This window comes from Gossypium hirsutum, chromosome D05 (genome assembly GCF_007990345.1).
Source record: "Gossypium hirsutum isolate 1008001.06 chromosome D05, Gossypium_hirsutum_v2.1, whole genome shotgun sequence".
NCBI lineage: Eukaryota > Viridiplantae > Streptophyta > Magnoliopsida > Malvales > Malvaceae > Gossypium > Gossypium hirsutum.
The window spans coordinates 13,978,154-13,992,082 of NC_053441.1; the positions used below are offsets into that span (position 1 = coordinate 13,978,154).

The 13,929-nt window shown below is 30.6% G+C and overlaps 1 pseudogene; it reads right to left on the bottom strand.

The window, feature by feature from the left end:
• Positions 1 to 1,732: 1,732 nt before the first annotated feature.
• LOC121217738 (heavy metal-associated isoprenylated plant protein 28-like) lies at positions 1,733 to 2,509 on the bottom strand (annotated as a pseudogene).
• Positions 2,510 to 13,929: the final 11,420 nt, after the last annotated feature.

Genomic DNA, 13,929 nt, shown 5'->3' on the forward strand with positions numbered 1-13,929 from the left:
TCAGCATTTAAGTGAAATTAAGTTTTACCTTAAGAAAACTGAAATTGTTTAACAGAGTTAGAAAGATTCAGACCCCCAAATCTACCAGTCGGTTCTTTTTGTTGTATACATGAAAATGGCTCCACCAACCCCAAACTCTGCCGAGGGAAAGAATTGGGCTTTCACTAATCCGAATTAAGGACAAGGGAAATGGGCTTCTATATCAATACAATAATAGACCATTTAACTTAATTCCATCATGCAGTACAAATACACAACAGTGCTTGGGCAGATGGGCATGCAATCCAAGGCAAGAAGATTGCCTTAAAGTATTTGACCAACTAAAATTCAAACCCCATTTGTCATTTAAGCACCTACTACCTAGTTAATAAGATATGCGATGAACAAGAGGAAGGTGGCGAGGGATGTCACAAAGTTCCTCTAGTGGGGGCATGGGTGATGAAGCCACTCCTTGCTTCTGCTCAAAGGCCTTGATGATGCATGGTATTCTTCCCAATTAGTATTTACAGGCTTAAGAAAATGAATCAGAGAAGCCGCTGTGTTGCCATTTCTTTCTATGTTTGCATCATTATCCTTATCGTTATCCATCCCCTGACCGCAAGTTTCCGCATTAGCATTCCCTTGTCTAATTTAACTTTGGATAAAATTAGATGGGTTTATATACAATACATTAAATATTATTTCGTTATCTAATTTTTGATAAGGGGACATAAAAAAGGATTGGAGAAAACAACTTTTAAATAGATCTATTTAATAGTTAAGTTTTTTGTTCAAGTTAGAAGGACTCTTCAAAATTTAAGAGAGTTTAAATAAAATTATTAGACAAAAAATAAAGTTGACAAAAAATATACTCAATTAAAATATGGCCTATACTTAGGTTTCAATATTTAAAACTCGAGCTTAGTTTGTTTATGATATGTTTTTTTATATTTTGTTTTATATAGTATGTAATTTATATTATAATGTAAATAAAAAAACATGTTAAGTTGTGTATATTTAGATTTAATTAAAAAACATAATAATAAAATATATAACTACTAAGTAATTATATTTTTAAAAATATTGGCAAGCTTAAATGGACTTGAATTAGCCATTTACAAATATTCGAGTTTAAGCAAAATTTGAAACTCTTACTTCGAGTCCGACTAAATTTAGACAATTATATATAATATTAATACTATGTATAGGCCCGATTGAACTAGACTCATGATCATCTCTGTCTTTTAGTTATGTCGAATGATGACTTGTCTTTTGTGGGTTAATCAATTAAATGGCTACATTTTTTTTAGAGAAATTTAGGAGTTGAATTACAAATATAATTATAAATGGTAAATAATACATGTTCAATCAACTAGAATTAGAATAACTCAATACAAAACAAAATAGTCCGAAAAATGAAATATATTCGAATCTAAACCAAAATAAATCCTAACATGACACACATGATGGAACTTATACTCAAAATAATCTCAAGGATAATATACATAACATTTATACATGATGTAACTTAAATTACACTCAAAATTCCAACAATTAGATTGATAAATATTTACATATCTTTTTCTTTATTTTATTTTATTAAAAAAACATTTTATGTTGATGTAAATTTTTTAAAACAAATTGGGAATGAGAAATAGAATTTATGTTTATAACATAATATTATTTGTTAATAATATTACGTTAAGAAGTTATCGGAGTTTATGTATTTTTATGTGATGGTATTGTCGTAGTAAAAATTATATTTGTTTCTACAATGTGCCATTAGAAAGAGATGTAGATCGAAGTGCCAAGTAAGCGACCCTAAACAAATACTAACAGAATGCACTAGAAAATTCTTCATCTTCAACGCACAAAATTACAACAGTTCTTAGGCTTACTAGGGAAATTCAGCTCACAAATACTAGTAGCTTTTATTTACACAGTCATTCATATATATATATATATCTCACATTATGGAGCAAGCGTGTGGATTTTCATCGCTGAAGATAGAGTTGGCTTGTTCATCAACAAGAGTTGAATAAGGTGGTGGCTGATAGTAACCATGATCATGGCCATCATTCCCATGCTTGTAGTAGTTGTAGGACGATGAATGGCCGGTTGCATGGTACGTAATCGTGGGTTCTCTTTCATAGTATTCGTAGTAAAATTGGTTGTAAGGTTTGTATGGATACGGCCACAGCTCTGCTCTTTTTCCACTTTTTCTCACTCTTTCCAACATCTTCTTCTGGTCTGACGCAGCCCACCCCATGACCGTTACCTTTTGCATCCTCATATCTATATCTACACTGTCCACTCCTGAAACAAAACACCCAAATTAAGTCATTAACATTAATATCGTTTTAGAGCTTCAAGAGAAAGCTTGCATCATATGCAAGTTGATGATGGACTACATATTTTTTTTTCAATGATGGACGGACACGAAAGTTGAACATACCTTTGAGTTTTCCAAGAGCCTTCTTTATCTTGACCGCGCAGCGCCGCAGCCCTCACAGTCCATATGTACTCTCATCTCTAATATCTGCAGAGGAAGAACAAACAAAAAATACAATCAGTAATTAATTAGCCAATATTTGTCTAATATGACGATGGCAGATACACTACAGTTTGATGCAAAACTGATTTTTCTCTGGTAATTTGTTACATATAAAAACGATAGAAAACAAAACTAACCGCCATTTTGAGTATCTGTAATCTTGGGCTTTAAAAAGAAAAATGATGGATGAGAATTGATAACCATGGGGACGTACTTATATATAGGAAACGTCAAGACTCAAGATAGTCCTCACTAAGGGTTTTTGTTTTTCTTCAAGTTGCTTCTTGGGGACAAAGCAGTACTCAAAGGATTCTAGGGAAAAAGCTTGGCAGCTGCTTCGAAATTAAATAAAGGAGCTCGCAAACGTAACAATACAATATACAAATAATTAATTAGATTACTTACATAACCCGCCCGACTTTAAAACACTAGTCAAATACAGTATGGGGGAATTTCTCTGTTTTTGCCTTTTGTTTTACCCAGTGAAGAAATTATTGATTTGTTGGTAATACAGTAATTCAAGCTGCAACCTTTGTCATAACCCTCCTGAATCGAGTAATTCAGATGCTTAAGGATGCTAATTGCTGGTCGACTATATTACAAGCCTGCATGCAAGTTTTGTGAAATTAACCATTGGTATACGCGTGGGAGAACAAGTCAAAAATTAATTGGTGGTGGTGAGATTTCGGTGAAAGTGTGGACTAGCAAATTCCAAGTAAGTTCCTGTAATTATTAGGAGTCGGTAAGGTCAACCTCATCACTCGCGATGGTTAATGAAACTCCAACTCCACGAGTTTCAATTAGACTTGGGTTTTGGGTGAGTTTAATTTTAAAATTAGTTGAATGAAGTTTAAAAAGAATTTGTTCTGTTTTGTTTGGATATAATTATCTACAATTATTTGAAGTGGGATCATAATAAGCAAAGTGTATCTTAAAAATCTATTTTATTTGCTTGATAAAAATATTAAAAATAAAAAATTAGTATATCAAGGTTGGTTAGAGCCAACCATATGATGTACCTTTAATTTTTGGCTCAGTAAAAAAATTAATACTTAATTTAATATTGATGTGGATTGGATTAAATTGGGATATATTAAATCAAGTTGGGGTAAGTGGAATATCGTTCTATCTCGCCATGTTGCCATCTCTATGTAGGCTTGATCTATATTTAGGGCCAGTTCTTTATTGCTTTTGAGAAATTTGAGTGTTTGACATTGCTGTTAAAAAGTGCTTTTGAAGAATAAAATGTCCATTTTAGACATGATATTATAAAGTAACAAATATGTATTTAAATAATGTTCAAATTAGTTAATATTATGATATTTTAGCAAAAATATAAAAAAATAATTTATTATAACTTATTGTTAATATTTTAATATATAATGTTAATTTTAAATATTTCTAAGTAATTAATATTAATTATTTATAAAATTTAATTAGAATATATAAAATATATTTAAATATTTAAATAAAAAAATTAAATATTTGTAATTAAATATTGACACGATTGTATTATTATAAAAATCATTTTTTATTTTTAATTAATGCTTTTAACACATCTGTATTATTTTATTTTAAAATGTATTTGAATATGTAACTCATATTATTTTAAAATAAACACTTCATAAAAATAGTTATACATTATTTTAAAATTTTATTTTATTTAGTACTTAAATAAAGTGAAGAGTCCATATAAATTTGTTTAAATGTTGTGATTCTCGTGTTCAATTTCATCTAAATTTTAGTGCATTATTTTCAATCAGTGTCCGTCAACAGAAATAAAAGAAATTGGTTTGCAGTTCATGCATTTATCATGTGTTTTAACTAATTTTATATTTACGATTGAGAAAGTCCCAAATTCATCATTAAGACCATAAGCAATGTGAAAACGGCAAAGTTTGGCTTCCGAAAGAGAAACACTGCATAATTCACAACTCAATAGACCAGATCACAACGCCTGAAGATTTCTAAGACCTTGTAGTACATTTACTTACAATATCAACATTAGATTTAACGTCCCCTTTCAATGAGCTGTATGGAGAATACTGTTTAGTGTGCGGTGTGATTGGACTGCACAAGCTCAATGCACGGACGTTAAGTTCAAGCAGCCGTTCATGACGAGGGAATGCCTTCCAGAGCAGGTGTGAAGAGCAGGGAACGTGTCACATAATGCCTAAACAGCTGAAGGAGTCAGTGCAGTACACTGGCTTATATTCAAACTTCTAAGACCTTCCTCATCATATCTACCCTTCATCGGCTGCCAGATTGAAGCCTTGTTCTTCACTCGGCTGTAAGCCAGTGAGTACATTGCCCTGTCTATGATATTTCGGCAATAGTACAGACCAATCGACCTCAAATGGAGACATCCACTCGCCAAAGCAATCAAGCTATCATCTGCAATACAATGTAAAAGCTAATCAGTCCTCATCTTCAAAGCATACAATGTTTGCCTTCCGTTCTTGAAAGTGAAAATGGTAAACAAGCTTAGTTATTCAAAGACTGAACATCAACCTGCTTTAGAAGCTAGAAATGACGGTAAAAGTTTCTTGATATTGTAGTCCACTCTCATGCAAACTTCACATATGTTTTAAACTAGATTATAGGGAAGCCAATTTAAAGTCAATAAATAGATGATATCCACATTTGAGAATACGAATGCATAATTTTAAATTGTGTCTACCGACAACCATTAGCACTAGGTGCTGCCAAACTTCACTAGATATAAGTGGAAGCAAAATGCCATGTCAAATTTCAAAGGGGGATGAATTAGGCTAGAGTGTTGGAATTTGGAACTGAAACAATATGTTGAATTTCAATGTCAAAGCAGTAAGTTATACTACATTGAAAATACCAAATCTGAACCCAATGAAAGCAATACCTGTTATGCGGACACAGCCACACAAGTCAAGGCATCTGAGATCAGGGCATCCATATGCTAGACTCGTAACTCCTAGATCACCAACATTGTCACACCATCCCAGATTTAAAGAGTGCAACATATTGTTGTTCTGTCCAATAGCCTATACCAATATTTCTGACTCAAGTAAGTCAATTTTCTAATCAGCAAGTAAATAATAGTATTTGTAACGACCCAAAATTCGTGGGCACCGAAAAAGTGTGTATTATCGGGCCTCTATCTTAGTGAATTGAGTTCGAAAATAATTATTAGAAGTATTTACGAGACTAGTTGTGTGATTAATTAGGTATTAATTAAGTGAATTTAGTCTAATTAAGAATAATTAGGAAAAAGGATTAAATTGCAATAGAAGTGAAAGTTTAATTATAGATTAAAAGAAAATAATAGAGACTAAAATGGAAATTAAGCCATTTACATGGAAAGAGGCGTCATATATGCATTAAATCCAAGATTTTGTTTAAGTTATATATAAATATTATATGTGTATAATTATTATAATTATTATTATAATTATTTATTCAAATGGTAATTTATATTAATTATATTATTTTATTATGGAATAAATTAAAATTAAGACAAATGTATGGCGAAAAGATGGTACAAGTGTAATAAGATATATCTATATATATACACTTGTATTATAATTATTATTTACTTAAAATTTAAGTAAAAAATATTAATTAATTAAATAATTATATTATGAGATTTTTGTTTGATAAACAAAATAAATAAAGACAAGTGTATGATGATGATTTAATACAAGTGTATTAATAAAATACATATAGTTGTAATACTTATAATTAATTAATTAAACATAAAGTAAAATAAAACAAAGCAAAAGAAAAGAAAGAAACAGAATAGAAGGAGACGAAACAGAGAAGAAACAGGGGAGAAAGAAAGAAAAAGAAAAAGAGAAAGAAAGGAAAAATTTGGGTTTAAGGCTTTAAAGCTTTAAAGGTAAGTTTAATCAAGTCCTTTCCTTTTAAATTTGATATTTTTGGAATCCTAGAGTGAAATACTCTTGGATTTAAGTTGAAATTTTGAAAGTTGATAGATTTTTTTTTGAGTAGGGTTTATGTTGAATAAATGATGGAATTGAGGGTTTATTTGATAGAAATTTTAATTGGAATTGAATAAAGGATTGAATTGTAAACTAAACTATAAGTTTTGAATTTTAGGGATTAAATTGAAATAAATTCTAAATTATGAAAATATGATAAAAATTAGATAGTTAAATGTGAGTTTGATAGGAAATTAAGTAGTAAAAAGGTATGAATTGAGAAAGAAAAATATATAGGTTTAGTTAGGATTAAATTAGAATTAAAGTAAATGTTAGATAAAAATTTCAGCAGTTAAATTATATTGTATTAATGGTTATGAAAATTATCTTAATTTTTTTCGTAGCTAATATCGCACCCGAGGCATCCACGAAGAAAGGAAAAGAAAAAGTAGACGAGGAATAGACACGAGAACCACGGTTTGTATCACTATAATTCAAACTTTATTATTATTAAGTGTTTAATTTGATAATTATGTGTGGTAAGTATTTTAAGGTAAGTGTTTAATAAATGATAAATTTATAATGTGATAATGAAATTGAAACTGATACTGAACTGAATTATGGAATACTGGATATTGTTTTGAGTACTGAGTGAATTGTGAAAATACTGAATATTGTATGTATAATGCATTGAATTGTGAAATTACTGAAATAATGAATTACTGCAATACTGTGAAACTGATTGAAATAAGGAATTTATAATTGATACTGAACTAAGAAGGAAAATTGTACTGAAAAGTGAATTAAATACCCTATTAACTAGTCGGGCTAGTCGGATATAGTTGGCATGCCATAGGATATGGAAGAGAACGGGGTATTTGCCGGCTTACTGATCAGGCACTTATGTGCCGACTATTGTTACTGTTACCGATTCGGCACTTTGTGTGTCGAATACTGTTACCGTTACTGATTACTGCTACTGGTGTGTTTGGTTGAAATCCGTGTATCCGCCAAGTCCGAGTCAAGTTAATAGAGATAAATGAAATAAATTTACTGATAAAACTAATCTCGAATGATATAGTATAGGTGAAAAGTGAAATTTGAAATAAAGAAATAAGAATGATATTTATATATATAATTAATTGATAATATAAAAATATTGAATTGTTTATTAGTAGTGATAATTGTAATAAAAAGTATGTGTGTGATTTAATGTAATTAATTATAAATTGAATTATAGTGATAACACTGAGTATATGCATACTCAGCGTACGGTTGTTTCAGTGCGCAGGTTGTAGAAGTCAAGTACTGAACCAGCATCCAAAGCCAGACCCGACTTCAACAAACTTTTGGTGATGTATATTTTCTTTTGGTAATGTAGCATGTACATAGGATGTGTATAAATGTTATTATGTTTTTAATATAAATGGTTAAAAAAAATGTTAGTATTATAAGTTTATGCATTAAAATGAAAGAAGTTTAATTATTTTTATTTAATTTAGTATATTGTTAAATTTAAATTGATATTATGTTGATTAAGTTGATTAGAAGGTATTTGGAATAGAAATTGAGAATGTTAAATGAATTGGTTGTGATTGGAAATGATATGGTTTTTAATTGCAGGGGGTTTTATGTGAAAATAAACAAAAATGCTGCCGAAATTTGGTAAAAAAAAATTAAAGTACTTGAACGAGTTTCATTTCACTTTTAATTCACGTTTTGGATTTCAAAAGTTTATTACAGGGACTTAGTTATACAATTATATTACGAATGTTATTTTATTATGAATTATCCGTAAATTGTTTGATATGTCTGGTAATGCCTTGTAACCCTGTTCCGGCGACGGTTTGGGGTTAGGGGGTGTTACAGTATTGTTCATACCTGCAATGCAATGCGCAATCAGTTGCAGCTTTAACGCATCCACAGAGATTTAATATTTTTAGTTTTCGACAAAATTTAGTCAAATATTCAAGACCTTCATCACTGAATGATGTGCAGCCACTAATGTTAAGTTTTGCAAGATTACGGCAACCATAGGCCAAAGCATACAATGAGCGATCACCAAGCTTGAAACTTTTGCTGAGGTCCAGATCCTGCAGACCATGACAATTTCGCAATCGTCTCCACAGCAGTGTCCTAAAGCTGCGGATTTTCTTAGCCTAGTACGAGAGTTAGCAATTTGGTAAATTTAGGAGCAAGGGATAAAACCAAGTTGTTCATGTTCTTCCAGCACCTGCAGCAAGATACCATACAACCCAATTTTAGCGAGGAAGTAAACTACCACAAACAAAATGACAAATCTAAATGCAGCCAAGCATAACATGAAAAAGTTTCCAACCAATAAGGTAGATATAAGATATTTCAACATCTCCACATCAAACAAGCTTTAACCATTACTACTAAGATTAAATGTTAAGCAAGTTAATAAGCATCAGGGGGGCACAAAAATACTACCATAACCACCAATATACATTGATAAATATATTTAAGAATTGATAAACCCGACTAGGAGAGTGTTTTCAAGTCATGCATTATTTTATCCTACCTATCAGAAACTAACGTACTAGGTGCTACAAATTTGGAGAACACTGAATACATCTTCCTAAATCAACCAAATACTTTCTTCAAGATTCATAAAAGGGAACAATGGCAAATATATTATTTGTAAACTCGTATCATTTATGAAGGTTCAAAAATCAAAAGCATAGCCAAATGAATGGTACTTCAACAAAAAATCATGCAAGTTTGCTGGATAATTATAGTTAAAACAGAAAGTGACACGGGCAATTGTAAAGGCAATAATCAAGGGCTAACTGAAAATGGAACTTTATGAGGTTAACCTAGACATCTCAAGATGGGTAGGAAATGTAGGTTCAATCAAAGGGAATTACATATTAAAGAAAAAGAAGATGAAGCTTCGCTAGTCATAATTTCAAACAATAAAAACGCAAAAACTAAATTAAATCGGCAAAACACGATCTTAATCTTAGACATAAATTATGCAACAAATCGCCGAAAACATTGAAGAGCTAGGCAGGTCACGTTTACATCTAAAAATATCCAACTCTAAGAGCTCAAATAATTGAAATCAATGAGTCGACCAAGAAAGGTCAACGAATAAAGAAGATGAGGAAAAAAGCGAAAGAAACATTTAAAGCGATAAAAATTATGAGCCAAAACAATCAATGAAATGAAATGAATTTTCAAAAAAAAAAGATCAAGCAATTTCGTAAATTCATAAATAGGATACAAAAAGGTTTTACAAATTTAGGTTAGACTGTAGCGTTTCCAGCAGAACTGGGGAGCACAGGTTTTACAAATTGGGGAGCATCAAAAACAGCTATGTATTTAAACAAACCAACGTACCTTCTCCTGGGTATCTTTTAAGCTTTTAAGCACTGGAGGGTTGCCTCAAAGCAGTAGCAGTTATCCTGAATGAGAAATCAAATTTCTGTTCTTTTCGGCCAAAAGCACGTTTGTGGGAGAAGACAGTTCCAAAGAACCAGCAGATGAGGGAAAAGAAAGTTTGTGGGAGAAGACGACAAGTTAATTTGGTCAATTTTCAGCCAAAAGCACTTTAAGCTGAAGAAAATGAGAAATTTTTAGCTTTTCATCTGGAGAGAAGTCCTTTGCCGATGGTGAAATTTTCTGAAGAAAAGGAGGCTGTTTTTCATTCCTTTTAAGGGAAAAAGACTTCAGCCAAAAGTCCTTCTAAAACGTGCAGAAGAACAGGGCCTTAATATAACTGCTTTTTTCAGAACTAAACGGTTGCTAAAAGAAAAGTGACCATATTTGTCAAAGTTTAAATAAAGAGGGAATAAAAATATAGATTATATTTAAATCATTTAAATGATTGAATCCTATGAGATGATGTGATGGTTAATATTATTCATCGCCCTAGGTGTAGTCTAGATTTGAGTCATGCTAATTACATTAATTGTTCGGGCTTTATTATGTTATTGTAATATATTTAAAAATTATTAATAATATTATTTTATTTTGAACTTGATTTAATTTATAATGCCTCTAGAAATAACAAGCGCATGCAAATTACCAAGCTATATATTGTTGGATTATAAATATATTTAATTTTTTAATATTTCTACTTATTAAAAGTTAGAAAAAACAAAGACAACAACATCATTTCAATGCAACATTGAAAGAGATGAAAGTAGTATTCACCATTGACTTCAAGCAAAGTGCCAAAAATGGAGATGATATTCTTAAAAGATTACTAGCAAAGAAAGGGAAACTTACGTGCTCTAAATGTGAACTTCAGACCAGTTAACTAATACCCATTTTCACGGTAAAAAAGAAACCACTTCCAATACTGAAAACATCAGCAGAAAGTTGCCTCTTTATGTGCATCTATTGTAACATCTTCGAAAATTCATTGGTCTTAATAGTATTATTTTCAGTAATTATGAATCCAACTTTTCGAAATAAATTAAATGTGATTTGTAAGTATTAGTGGAGAAGGTAGTAGGAGAACATAAAAAATTCAAAAGATTATGTATTAAAAAATGTTAATTCGAAGTATAGACTAAATTGTAAGGTTTTACAAAGTGAGAACTTTAAATTATAAAAAAATTAAATTGAATTAGTGGTGAAATGTGTGAGAACATGGTGAGCAATTTTTACCAAAATTAAGTGGATAAGGATGATGAATATATTTATATTATTAAGTTATAATGTTTTATTTATAATGTATTAAGTTTTTATTAAAATAAATATATAGCATGATGGAAAAGATGTAGGGATTTCTTCATCTTTCTTTTCATCCTCTTACTCATGTCACCCACCATTGTTGGACAGAAAATTCTTTTTCCTTCCAATTTGGTCCTTATCATCAACAAATACCCCTCCAAGCCAAAAACTATTAAACTTTACAACTTAGCAAGCTTAGTGTTAATGTTTGAAGAGAGAGAAAATCTAGATAATATGACAAACTAAGACTTTAAGGTAAGATTTTCATGATTTAGTAGTAGTATTATATTTATTATAATTATTTCAACACGAAAATGTTATGAAATAAGTATATTGATTTCTCATGTTTTACGGAATTACCATGAAATGAAGAGAAAGATAAGAAAGAAGATGGAAGGAGTGTAGGCAAGAGGAAACAAGTAAATAAAGTTTGAAGAAAACATAACCTAGTACTTTAGACATCTTTCTTAACTAATTAGATTTTTGAAAATAATAAATTAATGAACATGTTAATGTCATGAATTTAAGTCATTGTAACTTAATAAATGTGTGAATAATTCAAGAAAGTAGTAAATGATTGTAGTTATTGTTGATGTAATTAAATGTGTAGAAAAAAGGACTAAATTATAAAATATTGAAAAGTTATGTGTGATTATGAAATTATGAAACTTGATTGTGCTTGTGATGAATATTGATTTTATATTAATGTTAAAGCTATTGTAAACAAGTTTTGAACTTGTGGGATATAGATGACATGTCATTGGAAATTCTATAGCGGACTCGTGTATTTAGCACTTTGATACTTGTGTTTAAACACTTTTAGTGTTCGTGATAATCTAACACTTGCGTGCTCATCTACTTCTAAATGATGAAAGTATGGTAAGTGAAATTGTGTTAATTATCTTTAGTTTAATTCTTGTAATCATGTTAAATATGTTTATTCATTAAATTAGCTAATTAAATTAATTGTAAGATTTGAATTTATGAGTAAGCTTTCATAAGCTTAACGCATTGTTTTGGACGCGTAGGTAAAGATCGTTTTGAAGTGGTCATCCTTATCTCATCATCAAGCAAAGTTTGAAGTGTATGGAAATTGTATTCTGATAATTGCATGCCATGTACATAGGATTAGAACCATTGAAATATTTGTAGTAAACTATTAGGTAAGTGGTTTCAAAACTATGTTATGCATGTTTAACGTTATTTTGTACCTTAGGATGATCTTTATTGGGTGGATATTTACATGTGTTATATGTGATTTTTAAATGATATTTTGATATATTTAAATTTTAAAAAAGTTTAGAAATGTTGTGGAGTGATTGAAGATAGTTTTGACTTAGTTTTAGGTGTTCTAAGTCATGTTGTGGCCGACATTTAATATTTAGTGTTGCAACGTTGGACTATGTTGCGACATCACGAGTTAGTGTCGCAGCATTGGAATATTCTACCCTCAGTGTCGCGACACTCATTTTTTAATATTACGTTATTGACTTTGTTTTGACCCAAAAAACCCCCCAAATAGTTCTCATTTGTGACCAAACTCTAAAGGAAGAATAGAAATTATTTGAAAAACTTCAAATAATCTTAAATATATTAAAATAAAGTGTTTAAATAAATATTCAAATTAAACGATTGTGGTGTTTAAATATAATATTTCTTACTGGAAATACAGGTTGAATCCGGATAAAGGATATTACATGTATAGTATGATATGTATAGGTTTTTGTGCTCCTGTTTTCCATAGAGTACACAGTCTCGCATTAAGATAGTGCTAAAAATATTAATAAACAAATTGGTTTGGACACCTCGTAAGGCGCTGCATCTCGACAATGATCGTTGGTTGTCTCCGATTGTCGAATTCAATAAAAATCACTATTCAAGAATATGTCATCTCCACCTCAACCTTGATTAATCATATCTACAAAGTTTGTATAAGTTGGCCCATAAAAGCAAGCAATAGTAGTAAAATAAAATGATTTGGTTTATATGGTTAAGGTTATAGTTTGACCAATAAAAGGTGACACTTTCGATTTTTAGAAGTAGGCTTTTGGATAAAATGACATTTTAATTTCTTATGAAACTTTTAACTGTAATGTCAAACTCCTATATGGGATAAATTTGGCGCAGATTATTAGACGCCCATAAAAAAAGTAATATATTAGTTGCCAAGCTCATTTCTTTGCATGACCAAAAGATATTTCCTGCTCGTCTCCCCTCGCCTTGTTTTGGTACAGGGTGCAGGCCATACAGTTTTTCCTTATAAGAAGGCTAAACAACAAGAGAACCCGGACAATAACAGCAGAAACAATGCAGATCAAGCGATAGAAACAACTGAAACAGGCTATTCAGTAATTTACTAATGCAAAAAATACAGAAAAAACCTTGAATCCATTTTCGACCCCAAAAATATAGATTTAAAATGCCAGTTATTATTTCAGCTTACAAATCAAACATGGGATAACAATGTAAGTTTTTATGGGATTAACGCGTACAACAGAACAGTAATGCAGTGAGTGATAACAGGTCTCCCACTCCCTTTTCTTTTTTCTATGATGTTACTTGTTAAATACATCACGGGAAAAAATTTTATGGACTTTGTTTAGAGATTTAAAAAACGTTAATGGACTGTTTTATGTGAAAAACCCCTTGTGGTAGCTCACACAATGTAATTAACCTCGATTTCTCATTTCATTTTTTGTCGTAAGCGTGGCTGTGAGCAGTATAAGTAATCTCCTTACTTCATGTTTAAGGTCACACACAACTGCAAGCAAT